The sequence below is a fragment of the Lontra canadensis genome, unplaced genomic scaffold (genome assembly GCF_010015895.1).
Source record: "Lontra canadensis isolate GAN:19392208 unplaced genomic scaffold, GSC_riverotter_1.0 scaffold33, whole genome shotgun sequence".
Classification (NCBI taxonomy): Eukaryota; Metazoa; Chordata; class Mammalia; order Carnivora; family Mustelidae; genus Lontra; species Lontra canadensis.
Genome location: NW_022631027.1, coordinates 2,585,991 through 2,609,607, shown reverse-complemented (window position 1 = coordinate 2,609,607; position 23,617 = coordinate 2,585,991).

Here is a 23,617-nt window from a genome sequence, read left to right as displayed (position 1 = left end):
TAACCTGTCAATTAGTGACATATAGTTAAGTAGTGTAAGTTTTGGTTTAAGAAAACGACACTAGTATTCGGGAATGTCAATAAAGTTACTAACTGGTAGCCTTTGTTTTGTCTCAGCAGTGAATGGATATTCCAGGCAGCTGAGTAATTTTAGATTGAGGCTGAAATACAATGTCTTTGTTAAAAGCTACTCTGAGAAGGTATTAGGGGTTATTTAGTTAGATAGCTACCTGAAAGGCTTAATTGGCATACTTCTTAAGAAATATAATATTTTGTACTTCTCTGACACTCCATGTGAGATAGCTCTGTTGGGGTGATGCTAGGACTTGTGTTTATCTTTTTGACTTCTCAAGTCTCCTGCATTAATTTGACATTTATTGAAGATCTAGAGTTTTATGACCACTATGAGTTTCTGAACTCCAATCATAATATGTGATAAGGAATTTTTCTGTCCTGTATTTTAAATGTTTGCAACATATATGTTTAATGCATTGCTTTGATTGAAATGATAATTAAAATATATGCAATAGCAACACTTGGGAAAGCCAGCATATAATTGCCCTTCCTAGTAACTAAGAGCCAGACAGCGGCATAAGCCCTGAAGTTACATATACGATTAAGAGAGTCCTTGTCCCTGGAGTGATTGAGTCTTTTGGAGAAACAGACTTGTGTCCAAATAAATACGATGGAATTTTTAAATGGTAGGCGCAAAATGTTAGGGAAGCAATGCATTCAGATATGTATAGACATATATAATGTGTGTTTGTGTGATAAAGTATGCATAACATAAAATTTACCATTTGAACAATTTAAAGTTACATATATTTTACTTATTTTTGCCTTGCCTTACTGGATTGCCTTAATGGATTTGACATGGCTGACATGCACATAGTTGGTGCTTAAAGACAGAATTAAAAATTACCTATGTAAACGGGCTCCTGACTGGCTCAGTTTGTAGAGCATGTGACTGTTGATCTTAGGGTTGTAGGTTTGAGCCCCATATTGGGTACAGAGATTACTTAAAAATAAAATCTTTTAGGGGCGCCTGGTTGGCTCGGTGGGTGGGTTAAAGCCTCTGCTTTCGGCTCAGGTCATGATTCCAGGGTCCTGGAGTCGAGCCCCGCATCGGGCTCTTTGCTCAGCAGGGAGCCTGCTTCCTCCTCTCTCTCTGCCTGCATCTCTGCCTACTTGTAATCTCTTTCTGTCAAATAAATAAATAAAAATCTTTTTAAAAAAATCTTTAAAAAAAATTTACCAATGTAAGAACTTAGAAACATGGTCAAAGAGCATTCTTTTAAAAAATAAATTCGGATATCAGAAAATGTTCCTATTTTAGCACCACGGAATTTTTGAACTAGAAGAGACTTAAAATGTCTAACATAACTCAATACAGATAAAAAAGGAAATAGTCCATAATATAATTAATAAAGAGCATGGCAACAGTATTACTTAGTGGCACAGATGTAGAATGAACATAAATCTAATTGCTAGTCCCAGCCTTTTTTTACCTACACCATGATACTATAAGTACTTTAAAATAGAATCCTCATGGGATACCTGGGTGGCTCAGTCAGTTAAGCACCTGATTTTGGCTCAAGTCATGATCCCAGGGTCATGGGCTCCCTGCTCAGCAGGAAGACTGCTTCTCCCTCTGCCTGCAACTCCCCCTGCTTGACTCACTCTCTCTCTCTCTCTGACAAATAAATAAAATCAAAAACATAAAAATAAAAAAACTTATTAAAAAATAAAATAGAATCTTCATTTACACTGAACTCAAAGCATTATAGTCCCTCATTTTTTAACCAAAGAAAAAGACTTCAAACTGTACATATTTCTAGAGCTCAAAAAGTTTTAATTTGATATATCACATGTGAATGTAACAAATATAAAAAGTTTTTAAAGATATGGGAATTATTTCTGATTAGGTTTACTGGGGAAAATAGTGCATACAAAAGGGAGGCCAAGACTATATAAAAACTGCATGACACTCTGGAAAATGTAACAGTTTAAACAATAAATTAGTTTAATTTAAGCTGAAAACTACAATACAGTTCATAGTCTCTGTTTAGGAAAAAAAATGTAATAGGACATGGGACATACTTATCAGAATGAAGCACACTTGAAAAAGTTTTAATGGAAACTCATATCACGTTGCTTCAGATGAATTGTATCCAGTCACCATTTGCAAATGGTTTTAGGGAATCCTAGTGTATGTTAACTCAAGTTACGTTCTAATTTATATTAACAATAAAAAAGAGGAAAGCTTGTTGTTGCTGTTTTTCTTGTTTTAAATAAATGTCCATGTAAGAAATAAAGACCGAAAAATAACTGGATTGTATCACTAGTTATGCAGGTGCCTTTAAAAATATTTCATAAATATTTAAAGGTCTTTAAGAAATAGAAATGAACAGGATGACTGGCTGGCTCAGTTGGTAGAGCATGTGACGCTTGATCTTGAGGTTGTGGGTTTGAGCCTGATGTTGGGTATAGAGATTACTTAAAATCTTTTGGAAAGAAAGGTAGAAATGACCAAACATATAGAAATAGTTTCAATTAACAATAATTAATTCAATAACAATAATTATTTTGTTTTCCTTTTTTTAAAGATTTTTACTTATGTATTCAAGAAAGAGAACAAAGTAGGGGTGGTGGAGGGCAAGGCAGAGGGAGAAGGAAAAGCAGACTCCTCACTGAGCAGGGATCCTGACTGGAGGCTTGATCCCAGGACCCTGAGATCAGGGCCTGAGCTGAACAGAGACAGACACTTAACTAACTGAACCACCCAGGCACCCCTGTTTTCCATTTTAAGTTGGAAGAAATGTTATTGGAAAAAAAAACTAGTAAAGCTGAACTTTATTTTTTTGTCATTGTTATCTTTTGTGCTGTTGGTGAGAAACATTCAGATATTCAGATGATAAGTCACCTCTTTTCCCTTGATCCTAAATGAAATGAGATAAGAACCATATATCCAAGGAGAGAGTTAGAAACCTTTTTTTTTGTGAGCCACAGTGTTTTTATTGTCTTGTATTTTTCATTTACCTTTTGCTCTTCCTTAATATTTATTAAAATTCTTCTGAAAATTCAAGCTTATCTATCCCAACAGCATTATGGGGAATCAAGGGAAGGGTTTTTGTTGTTGTTATTTTGGTTTGGTTTTGTTATTGTTTTCTTTCTTTCTTTCTTTCTTTCTTTCTTTCTTTCTTTCTTTCTTTCTTTCTTATTTATTTGAGAAAGAGGGAGAGAGAGAGTGAGAGAGGGAGAAGCAGACTCCCCACTGAGCAGGGAGCCTGGTGTTGGTTTGATCCCAGGACCCGGAGGTCATGACCTGAGCTGAAGCCAAATGCTTAACCAATTGAGCCACCCAGGTGCCCCTGTTACTGTTTTTTCAATGTTAATGTTGATAGAAAAGGAAAAGAGTAACCATCCCCCCCAAAGGATCAAAGTGAAGTAGCAGTGATAATCAAAGTGACAGACTCCCAAAGGAGAGACAAAACTCAGAGAGACAGAATCAGAATTACTTGGTCACCATCCTCTTCCTTAAGCAACCCCCTGTAGAGATTATTCAATTGTATGCATGAGGATAATTTTGAGAGCAAGATTGTTAAAGTCAAGTTCACAGTAGAGTCAGCTGTAGTGACTGTAGCAGATACTCTTGGAGGTGTCTGCTCAACTCTTTTCTCCTTCTCTAGGAATTTCCCCAATTCTGTGAGAAGTCTCTGTAGCCATGTTGGTTCTGCTTGCCCTAGATCTTCCAGTAAACTATGGGTAGATCATGATAGAACATATCTAAGTTTAGTCAACGAGATTCTTACTCCAAGAATTTGGAAATAAAATATTGGAATACTGATCATCTGGTGGCCCTGGAGTTAAAAGTACTAGAATGGCCATTTTCTGTCATACATAAAAGAGGCAGAAAAATCTGCTCTTGGAAAGAGAAAAGTCCTTCCTTCCTGTCACTGGAAATATAATGCTTACTATGGCATACCCGGTCTTTGTCTTCATGGAACTTATAGTTTAGTTAAAGGAACATAATGACAAAGAAGGTGAATTCAGGATACTTTGTGGGTTTTTTTTTTTTAAGTTTTCTTTATTTAGGTATTCTCTACACCCAACATGGGGCTCAAGGAGACCAGGAGTTGCATGCTCCTCTGACTAAACCAACCAGGTGCCCAGAATTCAGGGTACTTTGAACATAGGTCAGGCAGTCCTTTCCTGAGTACTTCACACTTAAGCTGAGATCTCACCGGTGAGTAAATATTAACTGGGCAAAAAAGGGTGTCAAGAACTTTCCAAGGAAACAGAATAACAGAGATAAAGTTCTAAGGGTGGAAGTAGAAACCTGTGTAAGCTCTGAAAGGCTAGTGGGGTCACAGCAGAGAGATTGAGCAATAAGTGCTCATAGAGCAGGTGCATCAGTTAGGATAGGCTAGGTTCTGCCAAACAGCAAATGATACAGAAAATCTCGATGGCCTGTAATAAGGCTTATTTATCTCTCACGCTACATACCACCATGACTCTGTTCCAAGTCATCTTCACTCTGAACTCAGGCTGACAGACTGGTTGCTACCTGCAACGTTGTAGAAGGAAAACAAAAGGAGTAAATCCCTACTGGCATAAAAGTGTGTGCTCACATTTCACTTTCACTTAGAAAAAAAAAGATTTTATTTATTTGTCAGAGAGAGAGAATGCAAACACAAAGCAGGGAGAGTGGCAGGCAGAGCAGGCAGAAGGAGAAGCAGACTCCACACTGAACAGGGAGCCTCATGTGGAACTCGATCTCAGGACCTTGGGATCATGACCCAAGGGGAAGGTAGACTCTCACTTTCACTCTTCAGCAAAACCTTTGCCATACCTGAAAGTAACAGGGGCAGGACTATATAATCCTCTGACAGAGAGAAACACAATAACAAAGGGCAGCACTGGGTGTGGGTGAGTAGTAACCCAGTTCCATACCACGTTTAAGATTTTGATGTTTATCCTAGGAGCAACGGAAAACCACTGAATACATTTACCATCAAAAGCCTCTCTCTGAGGGGCGCCTGGGTGGCTCGGTCAGGTGAGCATCCAACTCTTGATTTCAGGTCTTGATCTCAGGGTCAGGAAATTGAGCCCCGTGTCAGGCTCCAAGGTAGGTGTGGAGCCTGCTTAAGATTCTTTCTCCCTCTCTCTGCTCCTCCCCATCCCCTCTCAAAAAACAAACAAACAAACAAGCAAACAAACAACTCTGGCTGTTGTCAGAACAACAGTTTAGAAATGGCAAAGAGTAGATTTGGGGAGAAAAATTAGGGGGGTCGTTTCAGTTTTCCAGGCAGAAAAAGACAGTATTTTATAATAAAATCATGGCACTAAAAATGAAGAGAAGCCAAGAGATTTAAAAGATAAGAGGATCTAATGATATGCAAAGAGAAGTTGCAGTGAAAGAGACTATGTAGTCCTAGGATGGTGGGAGAAATATAGCTGAATTGGTTTTTTTTTTTTTTAAGATTTTTATGTATTTATTTGACAGACAGACATCACAAGTAGGCCAAGAGACAGGCAGAGAGAGATTGGGGGGAGTTGGGGGGCAGGGAAACAGACTCCCTGCTGAGCAGAGAGCCTGACTTGGGGCTCTATCCTAGGACCCTGAGATCATGACCTGAGCTAAAGGCAAAGGCTTTGACTCTCTGAGCCACCCAGGCGCCCTGCTGAATTGGTTTCTCATGTCTTACCATTTGCTGGCTCTAGTCCTCTGGGAAGATCAGCTACTCTGTTCTCTGTTCTTGGGTTTTCTATGTTCTTCTAATAAGTCTCCCTTTTGGCTTAAGCTAGTGTGTGTGTGTGTGTGTGTGTGTGTGTGTGTGTGTGTTTCTATATTTATTACAGAAAATTCTAGGATAACCATAAGCTAGGGACTCCCCTGTCTCTCAGAAAATTAAATAAGCTGTTTCATAGCCTCTAAAGTCAAGCCTCTATTTCTCCAATTTTTGGGACTGTGACAGGTTATTTACACATGCTTGCCTGCTTCTCTCCCCATCTAAAATACTCCCACAGCACTACCCCCACTGCCTGTGTCCCTTGGTTCTGCCTATATTGATATGGACCTGAAGTTCAACCCATGACCAGTTACCCAATACCAAGTGACATCGAGCAATTGTGAATTCATGAACCTGGTACCAAAGATTTAAGAGGAGTCATACTCTAGGATGTGATGCCTTTCACCTTGAATCTGGGTCTACCTCTCTCTTTCCACCCTCAACAGATTAACAAGTAAATCCTGCTCCTTTCCTGGGCTGTTACAGTTTCAGGGGCTTCTGATTCTCGACTGTTATTATGAATGAGATTGTTTGGAAATTTCTCCCCAAAATATACATGTTGTTCTGAAAAAGATACCAGAAAATACCATTTTCCTAGCTTGGCAAACCGAATCACCAAATGAATGGTAGTATTTTAAGTTTTATGTATTTGAAGTAATGAAAAAAAAAGTAAGTTTTAACAAGAACTGAGAAGTTAAACTTTTTATGTTAATCCTCAGGATCCATTTATACTCTTAAAAATTATCAGATTCCAGGGGTGCCTGAGTGGCTCAGTTGGTTAAGCCTCTGCCTTCAGCCGTGGTCATGATCTCAGGGCCCTGGTATCCAGCCCTGCATTGGTTTTCTGCTCAGTGGGGAGTCTGCTTCTGCCCTTCCTCACACCACCCCCACTTGTGATCTCTTTTTCTCTCTCTCAAATAAATAAATAAAAAAAAATAAGTAAAATCCTTAAAAAAAATTATCAGACTCCAAAGATATTTCATTTTATCGCTTCTGATGTTTACTGTATTACAAATTAAAAGTGAAGAATTTTTAAAATACATAATGTACAAGCTCATATTTCACTGTGAGAACCTCATCCCATGCCATACAACCCCTACCTTCTATGTGTGAGAGAATAAGGTAAAAAGGCAAGTAACATCTTAATATGATGAAAATGGATTTGACTTTGCCCATCCCCTGATTCTCTGATGATTCTGGATTAGTAAAATTTCTCTACATCTGAATATGCAAATGTGATCTCTGTGCTTCTAGGGTTTAAGATCTATGACCATACCAAAATAATTACAAGCTTTTGGACTATTGTTTGAAACACTGGTGTGGTATATGAGAAATTTCAGCTGTCCTTGTCAAAATGAAAAAAGAATACAATATGAAAAATCTATGTAACAACTGACTATTTTACTACCAGTGCTTCCTTTAGAAAAAAACTCTTTTGCAACTGTAAAATAGTAATAGAAATTAATAGGTACAAAGAAGTTAACATAGGTCATACCATACATTTTAAAGGGTTTTTTCCCTTGGTGGACAACAGGGAGGTGGCTTTTCCTAGCATAATTTCTTAAGCATCCTGCTATTGTTTGATAATGTGCATCTACTATTGAATTAGTGTAAACCTAAGCTTTTGTAATGAAGAGGCTCCAAACATCACGTAGAGAACACTGAAATTTGTTATTTTGTCACACATGATGATTGCACAAGGTAAGCAATCCAAGTTATCAGACTGGCTCTGCTCCATGGGGCCATCCAAGGATCCAGGTTCCTTCTATAGTACTGTTCTACTATCTGCTATGGCATTATTCTCAGCTGTGTGGTTGTAGCTGGGTTAAGGAACTCCATGCTCTACCCTTATGAAAGGAAAAGAGAGCATAGGGTATCCAATGTCCTATGTCTTAAGGTCCAGGCTCAAAATTAGTACACATGATTTCTGCTCCCATTCCGTTGTGAAAATGTCCTCATTTGACACCTAGCTTCAAGGGAGGAGGAGAAATGTGCTTTCTAACTAGTCATGGCCTCAACCACAACTCATTTACTGAACCAGAAGGGCAGGGTGGACACTGATGGGCAATTCACAGTACCCATCACATAGACTTTTTAGCCAATGAGTTTTGCAATCAGCAAAGTGTTCCACTTCTCAAGCTTTAAAATGCAAGCTCTAAATCTGTAACTATCAGATTCTCTAGGTCCTAGAGTAAACACACCCATGTGTCAGTTAAAAAAAAAAAAAAGACCAAAAGTTTTTATCACTTAAAGCAAGTGTTGCTATGTTTAAATGATTGCTGTCTCAGAATATTCTCTGTAAGATTTCTTAGAACGCAACCACCATTCTCTGAAAAGCCAAAGCCTCGTAGTGAACCATATGGAGGTGTTCTGGTCAACAGTCCCAGCTGAGCCCAGTCTTCAAATCATCCCAGCCCAGGCACCAGACAGGTGAGTGAAGAAGGCATCTTGGTAAAAGACCTTCTGTTCTCAGCCATTATAGTCCCCATCTGTTCAAGTCACCAGCTGTTGGAATCATCCTATTTGAGGCCATAGACATCATGGAGGAAACAAACCATCCCTGTTTTGCCATTTCCAAATTCCCGAATCAAATCTGTGAGCATAATAAAAACGTTTGTTTATTTCAGGAGAAGAGAGAGCAATAGATATACGTGTTAATAGAAAATCGGAAAATGCATCTCAATCTGGATATATAAATAAGCTCTTTTCCCAATCGTGCCATTAATTGATTTTCCTGAAATATTTAATTGAAATTCTCTAAACTGATCAATTAAAAGCAAAGTTTAGCTCTTCTAATTCATTCACTCATTTGACAATACTTAGGGAATACCTACAGATTGCTGGGATTATATATGGAAACCACACACCTTAGGACACAGTTATATTCACTCTTAGATTTCCCAAGTAGATTTGAAGCTTCTTGAGTGAAGAAAAAAAAAAAAAAAGCATCAGGGGCACCTGGGTGGCTAAGTCATTAGGTGTCTGCCTTTGGCTCAGGTCATGATCCCAGAGTCTTCTGATCGAGTCCCGCCTCAGGCTCCCTGCTCAGTGGGAAGCCTGCTTCTCCTTCTTCCACACCCACTGCTTGTGTTCCCTCTCTCACTGTCTCTTCCTGTCAAATAAATAAATAAATAAATCTTTTAAAAAATGTATCAGACTTTTGTAATCTCCACAGCATTTAGTATATGTAAAGCTCATTATAGGTTGAAACTACTTGATGAGAACTTATTTGCTTGATAATAATTTTTAAATTTATAGAAGTGTATATATATATATGTATATATATATATACGTACCCATTCTTCAAGTTCATATTTTATTCAGGTATTCAGCTTATTCAGGTATGGCTGAAAACATATGTATTTTCTAATTAAAAATAAGAACTGCTAGTTATAAGTACTTATAAAATATAAAGATGGCTTTAAAATATGTCACTTTATAATGAGTCCTATGAAGGGCTTCATATTAAAGATGCTATTTTGGAAAAGAGTATTACAGTCATTTGCATATTTATTTTTATATGCTGGTAATTCACATGATCTGTGTATTGCTTTTACAGTTTAACTGTAAGCCTCTCACCAAATGAAATTTTATTTTTAAAGTATCTTATCACACACACATTTGCAAGCAGTTTGAATGGTGTAAAATACAAGATCCACATTTCAATTGCTTTAGTGTGTTGCCTATCGCAACAAGAGCTTCCTAAAGTTCTTCATTATTAGAGCCAAATGTGGATGATTCAAATGCCATGCTTCAGCTGCCTTCATCATTTGAATGAGATAAACTCTCAGCAAGATGTATTCAAGAAACTAGGGTTCAAACTGTGTTATCCTGCTATAAAGCAATCTGCTAAACATTTCTGAAGCAATTTAGACAGCTGTGACTTAGTTGCAAACAATGTGGACACTTAATCTATTGACTTGAAATTGGGGCTGCAGAGGATTTACTCTAGAGTTTTCTCATTTTCTACATAGAAAAATGTTTCCTATTTTTTACATGCTAAGAATGGAAAGCTAAAAACAATGTTAAAACAAGGAATGAAAATGACTGACCTTACAAATTAATTTTTATTAAAGGCTAGTAGTGTAGTTTTAATAACATTATTCCATCTATTGTAGGTATAAACACATTTTAAGGGCTTTTACTCAAAAGAATACGACATGCTTTTAATTTTGTTCTGGGTTTTATTTACCTAATATAAATTCTTCATGGATATTGGTAAATGCCTTGCCTATATTACCAACATCCTTTTTTTTTTTTTTTACTGTTTTCTTATGCTGACAAAATCTGTATCTGGAGTAAATAATTATTCACCTAAGAAATGCATGCCCTTATTTAAAACACATTTCAAAAATAATTATTTGTACTAGACAGTTAATAAAATGTTACATTTATTGACTATACAATAAAATTTGATGTTAAGCAAACCATATTAAAATTTGAAATTCACTATGAATAATATTGTCATCAATATGTGAATAAAGGGCGCCTGGGTGGCTCAGTGGGTTAAGCCGCTGCCTTCGGCTCAGGTCATGATCTCAGGTTCCTGGGATCGAGTCCCGCATCGGGCTCTCTGCTCAGCAGGGAGCCTGCTTCCCTCTCTCTCTCTCTCTCTGCCTGCCTCTCTACTTGTGATCTCTCTCTGTCAAATAAATAAATAAAATCTTTAAAAAAAAAATGTGAATAAAGACAAAGAAGTATAGAACAATTATCAAAATAAGGGAAAATTAAATGCTCATTTAAAATTTTTTTGGTCAAAAAAGTAAAATTCTTTTTGTCTGTTATTTTTAAAGATATCATTTACACTGTGACTATAATGTCAAAATTCACTGTCTAGACATCATGTACAATGTTAAAATTTTTAAATGTTAACTGTATAGTGTTAAAATTCAGTTATATTTGTTTATAATAACAAGTAGATAAGCTAGATTTTCTCATTTTCAACTTCTTGGTTTGGCATTTTGTGGATATAGTTAACGGGATAATAAAGCAAATAATTTCTTATGGCCTATTGATTATTTAACAGATTTTTATTATCTCATATTTTTAGTTTTGAAAAATTTTTTAAGGATTTATTTATTTATTCATGAGAGACAGAGGCAGAGGGAGAAGCAGGCTCCTCAAGGAGTAGGGAGCCCAAAGCAGGGCTCCATGCCAGGACTCTGGGGTCATGATCTGAGCTGAAGGCAGGTGCCTAACTGACTGGGCCACACAGGCACCCTGCTTTTTAAACTTTCTAAAACCATTACCCTTCTAACACATTTTTTCTTCTCTCACGGGTTCCTGATATAAACTAGCAATTCTAGGAATGGCAACTCTGAATGAGTCATTTTTCATTTGCACCTGTTTACTTGCCCTAGCTACCAAGTGGAAGGTGATTTCAATTTGGACCTTCTATCACTTAAATGCTCTAAGAATTTAAATTCCTTAGCTATAACGGTACACTCAACTTATTTGTTTTCCTTTGAAAGGTAAATGAGGCTAGAAGCTATAAAGATTTGTATGAAAGGCAGAGCTAACTCAGGGCATTAAAGATTTGATTTGTTTTCTGTATGCAGTTCATATAGGACATCCTTTGCCTAAGGCAGCATTAATGGATAAAGTAGGACATTCCTAGGAAAGATTTTAAGTGTGATAGTCTGGGTTTTCTACATATACAGTCCCTCTACAGTTGCTGTGATATTGATGTGGTCTCTTTGATGGAGATAGCTTGTAGACAAATACTTAAATCTTTAAGTGGCAAAATATGTTTTTCAATATACTATCATTTTTCCCCCTTATATAGGCCCCCTGGCCTCCTTTACTCACCTTTTTCTTTACCCTGTATGGTTAGAAATTACTTGAAATGGATTGGTGAAGTAAGACATGTAGAATATGGGTAATATCCCACAGCTACAGCTTCTATTCATTTCAGGGTTTGGATTTATTTTCTTGATATAAATACCTATAAAAAAATCTATAATTCTAAGGTGTTTCTAGCTAACCCATCCCAAGAAAACAATCTTAATTTTAAAATTTTCAATGGGAAAAATATCCGTATTTTCCCTCTAGGTTAGTCTTAAAAAATCTTTCTTGTCTCAAATCTATACACTTTTTTCAAATTTGTTAGTTCTTCACTCTCAACTTTAAAAATATAATAGCTATCCGAGTTTTATATTTAACAACTGAAGAAAAGAGAAATAATTTTCTGATATATGTATATATTAGAATTAGATAAATTGGATGACTTATTCAACTCTGTTCAGCAAGTGTCCATCTGTTTCCATATAATCTAAGTTCAATTTTCTTACCTATCAAGGGAGTACATTAGGGCCCCATTTGCTTCCTCATTTGAGTTAACTCTGGATCTGATCAACATGATGAGCTAAGATACAGAAAAGAAAGTTCTTTTCCACTTCCAATAGGCAGAGTTTAAGGCTTGAGCTCTAGCTTTAGTTCAAATTGCCCCTACAATTTATTGTTCTTGCATTTACCTGACCGTGTTGTGCTATCTTGTACTTCTCTGTCTGATCATATTGGCACCTGTTTGAGCCACAAAGAATAAAACAAAGAAGCAAAGAGGATGAAACTACAGTAGAACTTAGGATTTAAATAAAACACACATTTAATTTTACCTCCCTCCAGGGGACCTATAGCAGCTCTAAGTTAGACTCCCCAAGACTGAAGTGAAGACCTCTTTCTGCCTACCTGTTTGCCTTGGTCAGATACTAATTGGACTCACATCATATTTGACAACACACGATTTGTTTGTGTGTGTATTTGCATGGGTCAAATACATTTTTATGTCAACAGAAATGATAATATTATTATTATAACAGTAAACATTTATGCCAAGTACTATTCTAAATGTTTTATATTTTATCATCCCGACAAACCAATAAAGTACTCTTATTTCTTGTGTTTTAGAGGTGAGGAAACAAACTCGGAGGGGTTAAATGAACTGCCCAAGGCTTCAAAGCTGTAAGAGACAGAATGGATCCAAGGCTGTCTGGCTTCAGAGCCTAGTGCTCTCTCTCTCTCTCTCTTTTTTTTAAGATTTTATTTATTTATTTGACAGACAGAGATCACAAGTAGGCAGAAAAGCAGGCAGAGAGAGAGGGGGAAGCAGGCTTCTTGCTGAGCAGAGAGCCCCATTTGGGGCGTGATCCCAGAACCCTGGGATCATGACCTGAGGTGAAGGCAGAGGCTTTAACCCACTGAGCCACCCAGGTGGCCCAGATGCTCTCTTAACACAAATATTGACTGATACCGTTATGAACATTAAAATCTATTTATTAATGGGTTGAGGCAGAGCACATGTACAGAAGCCAAACAAGAAGAGGGAAGCAATTCTTAGGAAAATATGATTTGTGACACCATTCTATTAATTCTAGGTTTTCTGTCATGCTCTCAGCTAGAGTGGATACCACATTAAATACCTCCCTCGAGGTTACTTTCTTTTCCCTGTTAGACCCACTCATAGTAGTCATTCAAAATTTTTTTGTTGACTCCTTGTCTAGGAAGGCCTGGGACCTTTGGGAGCTAAAAGATAACAAATAAGGAATAAGTAAAGAACCTTACTTTCTGGTCTCTGACCCAGTGGTCCAATCTCAGGGCTCAGTTTCAGATAGAAGAGGCCATACTTTCAAGACTTACTTAATATGTATTGGCTACATATTCCTTTGTAGTAATAAAATCTTCTTCTTTGATAAAATGCAGCAAACTCCTTTATATATATGATTTCTTGGGGTCAGATTACAGCCTGTCTTACAGAGGATAATGCTTCCTCTGGGGATATATTTTATTCAATCCCTAGTCTATTCAAATCTGTGTAATAGAATGTAGTATTTTATAGTAAAATTACTCAAAGGAGCTAGGAGACCATTGTGATCTTTTATCCCTACCTTTTCATCTCAAACCATTTCATAGGCAGGAACACAAAGTGTACATTCCACTGGTATGTAAAGGACATACAAAGGGCTTATTTTCCAATGCCCAATGCACTACTTTTAAAATATACTCTTTATTACTACAGTTTTTTCCCTAATTACTCATTTCTAATTATATTCACAAGTCATTAATAATGACATCTTATTTTCTTATTTAGTTAAGCATTTGCATAATGTTTTTTATACAATTAAACATTGGCATAGGTATTTTGAATTATACAGTGTAGTAAACTCTTTAAATATTATTCTTTTTTTTTAAGATTTTATTTATTTATTTGACAGACAGAGATCACAAGTAGGCAGAGAGGCAGACAGAGAGAGAGGAAGGGAAGCAGGCTCCCTGCTGAGCAGAGAACCCCATGCGGGGCTCAACCCCAGGACCCTGGGATCATGACCTGAGCTGAAGGCAGAGGCTTTAACCCACTGAGCCACCCAGGCACCCCTAAATATTATTCATGAAAGGGCATATTTCATTTGTCTAACTTCAAACTATAAAATTAAGAAAATTCAGAAATGATCTTGAAATTCTTCTTTAAAAAACATATTGAGAATAGATTTAAGTAAAAATGTTATGTGAAGACCACCTATTCATTCAGTATTGGCTAAAAATCTTTTTTTTTTTTTTTTGTTATTTACTTATTTATTTATTTTCCAGAGAGAGAGAGGATGAGGCAGACAGAGGGAGAAACAGGCTCCCTGCTGAGCAAGGAGCCCAATGTGGGGCCTGATCCCAGGACTCTGGGATCATGACCTGAGCTGAAGGTAGATGCCCAACCAACTGAGCAACCCAGGTGTCCCTGGCTGGAAATCTTAAATTTTAGATTTAGCTTATAACACTAGCTGGGGGCAGGTTTCTGGTAGTCAAATATTCTTACTCTGTATATACATATTTTTTTTTTACTGAATTAACCTGATTTTGAAATTCAGATTTAAACCAAGGATCCCTGTATCTCAGCAATAAATGATCACCAGTTCTAACCAATAATTTAATATCTTCATTCTACCTACTTGTGGTTAGCACTGTATCTTCAGCCCTTAGCATCTCCCTCAGTGATCTTATCTACTTTTCCAGCTTCTACTAATATCACTGAGAGATAACTCCCAATCTAGAATTCTAGACTGACCTCTCTCATTAACTTCAGCCCATACCTCCTATTTCCTACTGAATATTCTGAATATTTCAGGTTCACCTCAAACTCAAATTATCTAGAGCTGAGAACATCACCTCCCCTTAAACTAGTTTCCCTTTCAGGTTTTCTTACTTCTATGAAGATTATCTTCATTCTTTTGGCTCTCCAGGCCTAAAATAATTAAGTGAATTTTTTTTTATTCCTACCTCTCTTCTCCCTTCCCACCTCACCCATTGCCCATTGCAAAGTTTTGTCTGTTTCTTTTTTTCTTTTTTTTTTTTAAGATTTTATTTATTTATTTGACAGACAGAGATCACAAGTAGGCAGAGAAGCAGGCAGAGAGAAAGCAGGGGAAGCAGGCTCCCTGCTGAGCAGAGAGGCCAATGTGGGGCTCGATCCCAGGACCCTGGGATCATGACCTGAGCCGAAGGCAGAGGCTTTAACCCACTGAGCCATCCAGGCGCCCCATTTTGTCTGTTTCTCACTTCACTAATGTTTCTTACATCCATCACTTATTTTTTCTACTTCCACTTTCCTTATCAAGTTCTCAGTAGATCTCATAGGCTCGTATCTCATATTTACTATTCTCCTAAATCATAGGATATTTGGATTAGCTATTCCTACAAAATCTACTGCACAATTTTCTTCTGCTGGAATCTGCTTACTGTTGATAACACTGCATAAAATTCTCTGGGTTTTCTCTGGTGTACTTTTTTTCTTAGTTGGTTTTCCTTTTTTCCGTCATTAGGGCTAACAGCTATACCTGAATGTCCAGATTCTTTCTGTTTCTTCTATTCATTAAATCTTGTAGCAGAGCCTACATCTCTGGCACTATCATCTCTTATTTGGGATTCTCATCTAGCCTTAGATCCCCTGGGTTTACAGCTTGCTCCTTTTGAGTTACTGGAGAAGTGAGCTGTGCTCTTAACAGTAGATTATTCTCTCTCTCTCTCTCCTCACCCACAACCCCCTTGTCTCCAAACCCAACTTCAATCATCTCTTCCTAATCATAGAGAAGGACTTTCTTCCCCAAGAGACTACTGACATATAATAAAGTTCACATGGGGCCCCAGCTGGCCAACACACTAACCTCATTTGGCACTTAATGTGAATTGTGAAATAATTTGCGTGTTTAGTGATGACAATTGATTTCTACTCCCTGTCCCATTCAGAGCTTTACCATAACGTCTATCTGCTTTGGGGTTATACTTTCAACATTCTCCTGCTGCTACACATAAAGGATGAAGTTCAAATATGTGACACATTCATAAATCTATGAATATATATTCATAAATAGGCTTCAAATTATGTGAATTAACCAGTGATTCTGACCCTTTTTCTTCTCATTCAATAAAGCATAAAAGAATGCAAGAAAGAATGATGTTGTCATAGCAATAACCTTAAATCTTTTCTAAAAAAAAAGAAAGAATACTATTAGCAGACTTTATTTATTTTTTTTTAAAGATTTTATTTATTTATTTGACAGACAGAGATCACAAGTAGGCAGAGAGGCAGGCAGAGAGGCAGGCAGAGAGAGAGAGAGAGGAGGAGGCAGGCTCCCTGCTGAGCAGAGAGCCCGATGCGGGACTCGATCCCAGGACCCTGAGATCATGACCTGAGCCGAAGGCAGAGGCTTAAGCCACTGAGCCACCCAGGCGCCCCTATTAGCAGACTTTAAAACCATTTCTATATATAAAAATTTATTTGCAATATACCACGTATCCTTCACAAAAGGTAGATACACCATTGTCCCATGATCTTGAAGTAAAGAACATTGCTATTAGTGGGTCAAGTTATTATTATTTTTCTTCTAAAAGTTTTACAAGGAAAGAGTGGTTAGATTTCTTGCTTAACCCGAGTAGGAATGTATTTAAGTAGAGGTCCCTCTCTCTTTTGATCAGAGATCATACTCTCAAAGCCTACAGGGGCTAGGTGGTTTATGTATAGGAGTGAAGTAGAGAGAACTTAAGGAAAACAACACTGTAAGCTTGAGGATTAACGACGCCTGCAACAGAACACATGTCTGGGAGATACTAAGGAATGACGGAGACTCTAGAAAATGGTACTTTGGCCCATCTAAAAAGTTCAGTTGATACTTGAGGGTGGGAGTTCTTGTTAAGGACTGCAGAGCAGAAAGACAGAAGGAACCTGGATCCCTGAGGACCATGGAGCCACCATACCAATGCAGGACAGCCCACCTCCACACATAGCAAAGAGCTAAGTCCAAGGAAGTGAAAGCCCTGGGCTGTCAGGGATCAGCAAGGCTTTCTCCATCTTGCTTTCCTCTGCTTCTCTATGTTAGCTTTGGTATCTCCTAGATTGGTTCTTTCCACACGGTAGGAAAAATGGCATCAGCAACTCCTCGTTTGGTACTTACCATGAATAGTGAAATCATGTGCAGGCTTCATGCCCCACCCTTAGATCTTGTGATCCAAAAGTAATACAGGAATACTCCTTCCCTTCTAACTCCTGCAGAAACCTTCTGAGGAAGACTTTGGTCTAGGACAGTTACAAAAGGGCCATTCTGATTGGCCCTTTCAGATGGAGGGAGTTGCAAGGAATTGCCTGAAGGAACTATGAGAAAGCAAATACAAACTATAGTTCCCATCGTCCATTGCACCTCCTGTAACATAATCATCATTTTAGTTCTGTCTCCTTTATTTTGTAAAGGCCTTGAAGACAAATAATTTTATACCCACCAAGCCAAAACCAGCATTTGGCATATAGTAAACCTTCAGTAAATGTTTGCTGATGAAAGAAATAAATAAACAAAGCTAGCCAAAGAATTTCAAGAACTCATGACAAAACTCAGAGTGATAGATATAACCTACCAGCAATAAGTAGTGGCGTTATGACTGCTAAGCCAGCCTTTGTTTTGGGAATTTCAGACAATTATGTTGAAGGCAAGAACTTATTGCAATGTGGCCAGTTCGTACTGAATGAACATGTGATTGGCATATAAACTTGTGTGCATAACAAGCAAAAAAAAAATTATATATATATATATATATATATATATATATATATGAAGTTCCTGAAAAGTCTCTCACAATTTGTTGTTTAATCTTGTTAAGATTTTCAAAAAGTCATATTTCAAAATGTGTTGCAGGATGATTGGAATATAAACCACTATGAGAAATCAGTTTGACTGCCCCCAATGATAATGGGTAATTTAAATTCAGAACTGTGAGATCATTTCACAGACAAGTCTCAGTTTTATCAACCCTTTTCCAAGCATGAGCTTGGATGGGACAACACAATTTAATAGGAGAATTGTGCCAAGAAAAGATAAAAAGAAAAACGAACATGAATCAAGTTCAAAATTGACTTGTTTGGAAATAGTTTAAAGATAGCATGTGAGGGAGACTATGGGGTAAGAATTGCTGTATTCAGTTTTAAGTGTGTATAGGGACAGGAAATATTCAGTAGGGGACTAGCCACAGAATCAGTTTTGAAAAAAGCTAGTATTGAGGCAATCAGTGTTAAACTTGAGGAAGAAATCATTTGTCCAGAAGGTAAGCAGAATCTGACCTTGTGCTGTGGAAAGTTTAGAGGTAAAACATGTGAAAAGTTTGCTTTAAAGAAATTAATTTTAGGTGGCACCTGGCTGACTCAGTTGGAAGAACATGCAGCTCTTGCTCTTGGGATTGTGAGTTTGAGCCCCACATTGAGGGCAGAGATTCCTAAAAAAAACAAACAAACAACAACAAAAAAAAACCACAAAAAAAAACAAAAGAAAGCAAAAAAACCTTAAAGAAATTAGTATTATACTCAAATTTTGAGTCATATCTCTATTCTATAGTATATAAGCTATCCCTACATTTTTTTCTTAACGTATTAGCCCCAGGGGTACATGTCTGTGAATCATCAGGCTTACACACTTCACAGCACTCACCATAGCACACACCCTCCCCAATGTCCATAACCCAACCACCCTCTCCCTATACCCTCCTCCCAGCAACCCTCAGTTTGTTTTGTGAGATGAAGAGTCTCTTATGGTTTATCTCCCACCTGATCCCATCTTGTTTCATTTTTGTCCTTCCCTACCCCCAAACCCCCACCCTGTCTCTCAAATTCCTCATATCAGGGAGGTCATATGATAGTTGTCTTTCTCTGATTGACTTATTTCACTCAGTATAATACCCTCTAGTTCTATCCACGTCCTTGCAAATGGCAAGATTTCATTTCTTTTGATGGCTGCATAGTATTCCATTGTATATATGTACCACTTCTTCTTTATCCATTCATCTGTTGATGGGCATCTAGGTTCTTTCCATAGTTTGGCTATTGTGGACATTGTTGCTATAAACATTTGGGTGCACGTGCTTCTTCGGATCACTACATTTGTATTTTTAGGGTAAATACCCAGTAGTGCAATGGCTGGGTCATAGGGTAGCTCTATTTTCAACTTTTTGAGGAACCTCCATGCCGTTTTCCAGAGTGGCCGCACCAGCTTGCATTCCCACCAACAGTGTAGGAGGGTTCCCCTTTCTCCACATCTTCTCCAACATCTGTCATTTCCTGACTTGTGAATTTTAGCCATTCTGACTGGTGTGAGGTGATATCTCATCGTGGTTTTGGTTTATATTTCCCTGATGCTGAGTGATGTGCAGCACTTTTTCATGTGTCTCTTGCCCATCTGGATGTCTTCTTTGCAGAAATGTCTGTTCATATCCTCTTCCCATTTCTTGATTGGATTATTTGTTCTTTGGGTGTTAAGTTTGATAAGTTCTTTCTAGATTTTGGATACTAGCCCTTTATCTGATATGTTATTTGCAAATATCTTCTCCCATTCTGTCAGCTGTCTTTGGTTTTGTTGACTATTTCCTTTGCTGTGCAAAAGCTTTTGATCTTGATAAAGTCCCAATGGTTCATTTTTGCCCTCGCTTCCCTTGCCTTTGCCGATGTTTCTAGGAAGAAGTTGCTGTGGCTAAGGTCAAAGAGGTTGTGGCCTGTGTTCTCCTCAAGGATTTTGATGGATTCCTTTCTCACATTGAGGTCTTTCATCCATTTGGAGTCTATTTTTGTGTGTGGTATAAGGAAATGGTCCAGTTTCATCTTTCTGCTTGTAGTTGTCCAACTTTCCCAACACCATTTGTTGAAGACACTGTCTTTTTTCCGTTGGACATTCTTTCCTGTTTTATCGAAGATTAGTTGACTAGAGAGTTGAGGGTCTATTTCTGGGCTCTCTATTGTGTTCCATTGTTCTGTGTATCAGTTTTTGTGCCAGTACCATACTGTCTTGATGACAACAGCTTTGTAATAGAGCTTGAAGTCTGGAATTGTGATGCCACCAACTTTGGCTTTTTTTTTTTTTTTTCAACATTCTTCTGGCTATTTGAGGTCTTTTCTGGTTCCATATAAATTTTAGGATTATTTGTTCCATTTCTTTGAAAAAAATGGATGGTATTTTGATAGGGATTGCATTAAACGTGTAGATTGCTTTAGGTATCATAGACATTTTCACAATATTTGTTCTTCCAATCCATAAGCATGGAACATTTACCATTTCTTTGTGTCCTCAATTTCTTTTGTGAGTACTTTATAGTTTTCTGAGTACAATTTCCTTGCCTCTTTGGCTAGGTTTATTCTTAGGTGTCTTATGGTTTTGGGTGCAATTGTAAATGGAATTGACTCCTTAGTTTCTCTTTCTTCTGTATTGTTGTTGCTGTATAGAAATGCAACTGATTTCTGAGCACTTATTTTATATCCTGACACTTTACTGAATTTCTGTATGAGTTCTAGCAGATTTGGAGTGGGGTCTTTTGGGTTTTTTGCATAAAGTATCATATCATCTGAGAAGAGTGAGAGTTTGACTTCTTCTTTGCCAATTCAGATGCTTTTAATTTCTTTTTGTTGTCTGATTGCTGAGGCTAGAACTTCTAGCACTATGTTGAATGGCAGTGGTGATAATGGACATCCCTGCCGTATTCCTGACCTTAGTGGAAAACCTCTCAGTTTTTCTCCATTGAGAATGATATTCTCTTTAGGTTTTTCATAGATGGCTCTGACGATATTGAGGTATGTACCCTCTATGCCTACACTTTGAAGAGTTTTGATCAAGAAAGGATGCTGTACTTTGTCAAATGCTTTTTCAGCATCTATGGAGAGTATCATGTGGTTCTTGTTCTTTCTTTTATTAATTATTGTATCACATTGATTGCTTTGTGGAAGTTGAACCAAACTTGTAGCCCTGGAATAAATCCCAATTAGTTGTGGTGAATAATCCTTTTAACGTACTGTTGGTTCCTATTGGCTAGTATTTTGGTGAGAATTTTCACATCTGTGTTTATCAAGGATATTGGTCTGTAATTCTCTTTTGTCATGGGGTCTTTGTCTGGTTTTGGGATCAAGGTAATACTGACCTCATAGAATGAGTTTGCAAGTTTTCCTTCCATTTCTATTTTTTGGAAGAGTTTCAGGAGAATAGGTATTAATTCTTCTTTAAATGTTTGGTAGAATTCCTCTGGGAAGCCACCTGGCCCTGGGCTCTTGTTTGTTGGGAGATTTTTGATGACTGCTTCAATCTCCTTACTGGTTATGGGTCTGCTCAGGTTTTTTATTTCTTCCTGGTTCAGTTGTGGTAGTTTATACCACAACTTCTAGGAATTCTCCAGGAACAAATTCTCTAGGAATGCATCCTTTTCTTCTAGATTGTAAAATTTGCTGGTGTATAGTTTCTCCTAATATGTTCTTATAATTGTTTGTATTTGTTTGGTGATGGTTGTGATCTCTCCTCTTTCATTCATGATTTTATTTATTTGAGTCCTTTCTCTTTTCTTTTTGATAAGTCTGGCCAGGGGTTTATCAATCATATTAATTCTTTCAAAGAACCAGATCCTAGTTTCACTGATGTGTTCTACTGGTTTTTGTTTGTTTTTTTGGTTTCTATTTCATTGATTTCTACTCTTATATTTCTCTTCTTCTGCTGGTTTTAGGCTTTCTTTGCTGTTTTTTCTCTAGCTCTTTTAGGTGTAGGGTTAGGTTGTTTATTTGAGACCTTTCTCAGGACTGCCTTTGCTGTGTCCCAAAGATTTTGAACAGTTGTGTTTTCATTATCATTTGTTTCCATGAATGTTTTCAATTCTTCTTTAATTTCATGGTTGACCCATTCATTCTTTAGTGGGATGCTCTTAGCCCGCATGTATTTGGGTTCTTTCCAACCTTCCTCTTGTGATTGAGTTCTAGCTTCAGAGTATTGTGGTCTAAAAATATGCAGGGAATGATCCTAATCTTTTGGTTCCAGTTGAGACCTGATTTGTGACCCAGGATGTGATCTATTCTGAAGTATGTTCCATGTGCACTAGAAAAGAATGTGTATTCTGTTGCTTTGGGATGGAATGTTCTGAATATATCTGTGATGTCCATCTGGTCCAGTGTGTCATTTAAGGCCTTTATTTCCTTGTTGATCTTTTGCTTGGATGATCTGTCCATTTCAGTGAGGGGGGTGTTAAAGTCCTCTACTATTATTGTATTATTGTGGATGTGTTTCTTTGATTTTGTTATTAATTGGTTTATATGGTTGGCTGCTCCCATGTTAGGGGCATAGATATTACAAATTGTTAGATCTTCTTGTTGGACAGACCCTTTGAGTATGATATGGTGTCCTTCTTCATCTCTTATTATAGTCTTTGGCTTAAAATCTAATTGATCTGAGAGAAGGATTGCCACCCCAGCATTCTTTTGACGTCCATTAGCATGGTAAATAGTTTTCCACCTCCTCACTTTAAATCTGGAGGTGTCTTTGGATCTCAAATGAGTTTCTTGTAGACAGCATATTGATGGGTCTTGTTTTTTTATCCATTCTGATACCCTGTGTGTTTTGATTGGGGGCATTTAACCCATTTACATTCAGGATACCTATTGAGAGATACGAATTTAGTGCCATTGTATTGTCTGTAAGGTGACTGTTACTGTATATTGTCTCTGTTCCTTTCTGGTCTACTACTTTTAGGCTCTCTCTTTGCTTAGAGAACCCTATTCGATATTTCCTGTAGGGCTGGTTTGTTGTTTACAAATTCTTTTAGTTTTTGTTTGTCTTGGAAGCTTTTTTTTTTTTTTAAGATTTTATTTATTTATTTGACAGAGAGAGATCACAAGTAGACAGAGAGGCAGGCAGACAGAGAGAGGGAAGCAGGCTCCCTGCTGAGCAGAGAGCCCGATGCGGGACTTGATCCCAGGACCCTGAGATCATGACCTGAGCCGAAGGCAGCGGCTTAACCCACTGAGCCACCCAGGCGCCCCTGTCTTGGAAGCTTTTTATCTCTCCTTCTATTTTCAATGATAGCCTAGCTGGATATAGTATTCTTGGCTACATGTTTTTCTCACTTAGTACTTTGAATATATCATGCCAGTTCTTTCTGGCCTGCCAGGTCTCTGTGGATAAGTCTGATGCCAATCTAATATTTTTACCATTGTATATTACAGACTTCTTGTCCAGAGCTGCTTTCAGGATTTTTTCCTTGTCACTAAGACTTGTAAATTTTACTATTAGATGATGGGGTGTAGACCTATTTTTATTGATTTCGAGGGGTGGTTCTCTGTGCCTCCTGGATTTTGATGATTGTTCCCTTTGCCATAATAGGGAAATTCTTTATTATAATTTGCTCCAATATACCTCTGCCCCCCCCTTTCTCCTTCTTCTAGGATCCCAGTTATTCTAATATTGTTTCATCTTATGGTATCACTTATCTCTCAAATTCTCCTCTCGTGGTCCAGTAGTTATTTGTCTCTCTTTTGCTCAGCTTCTTTATTCTCAATCATTTGGT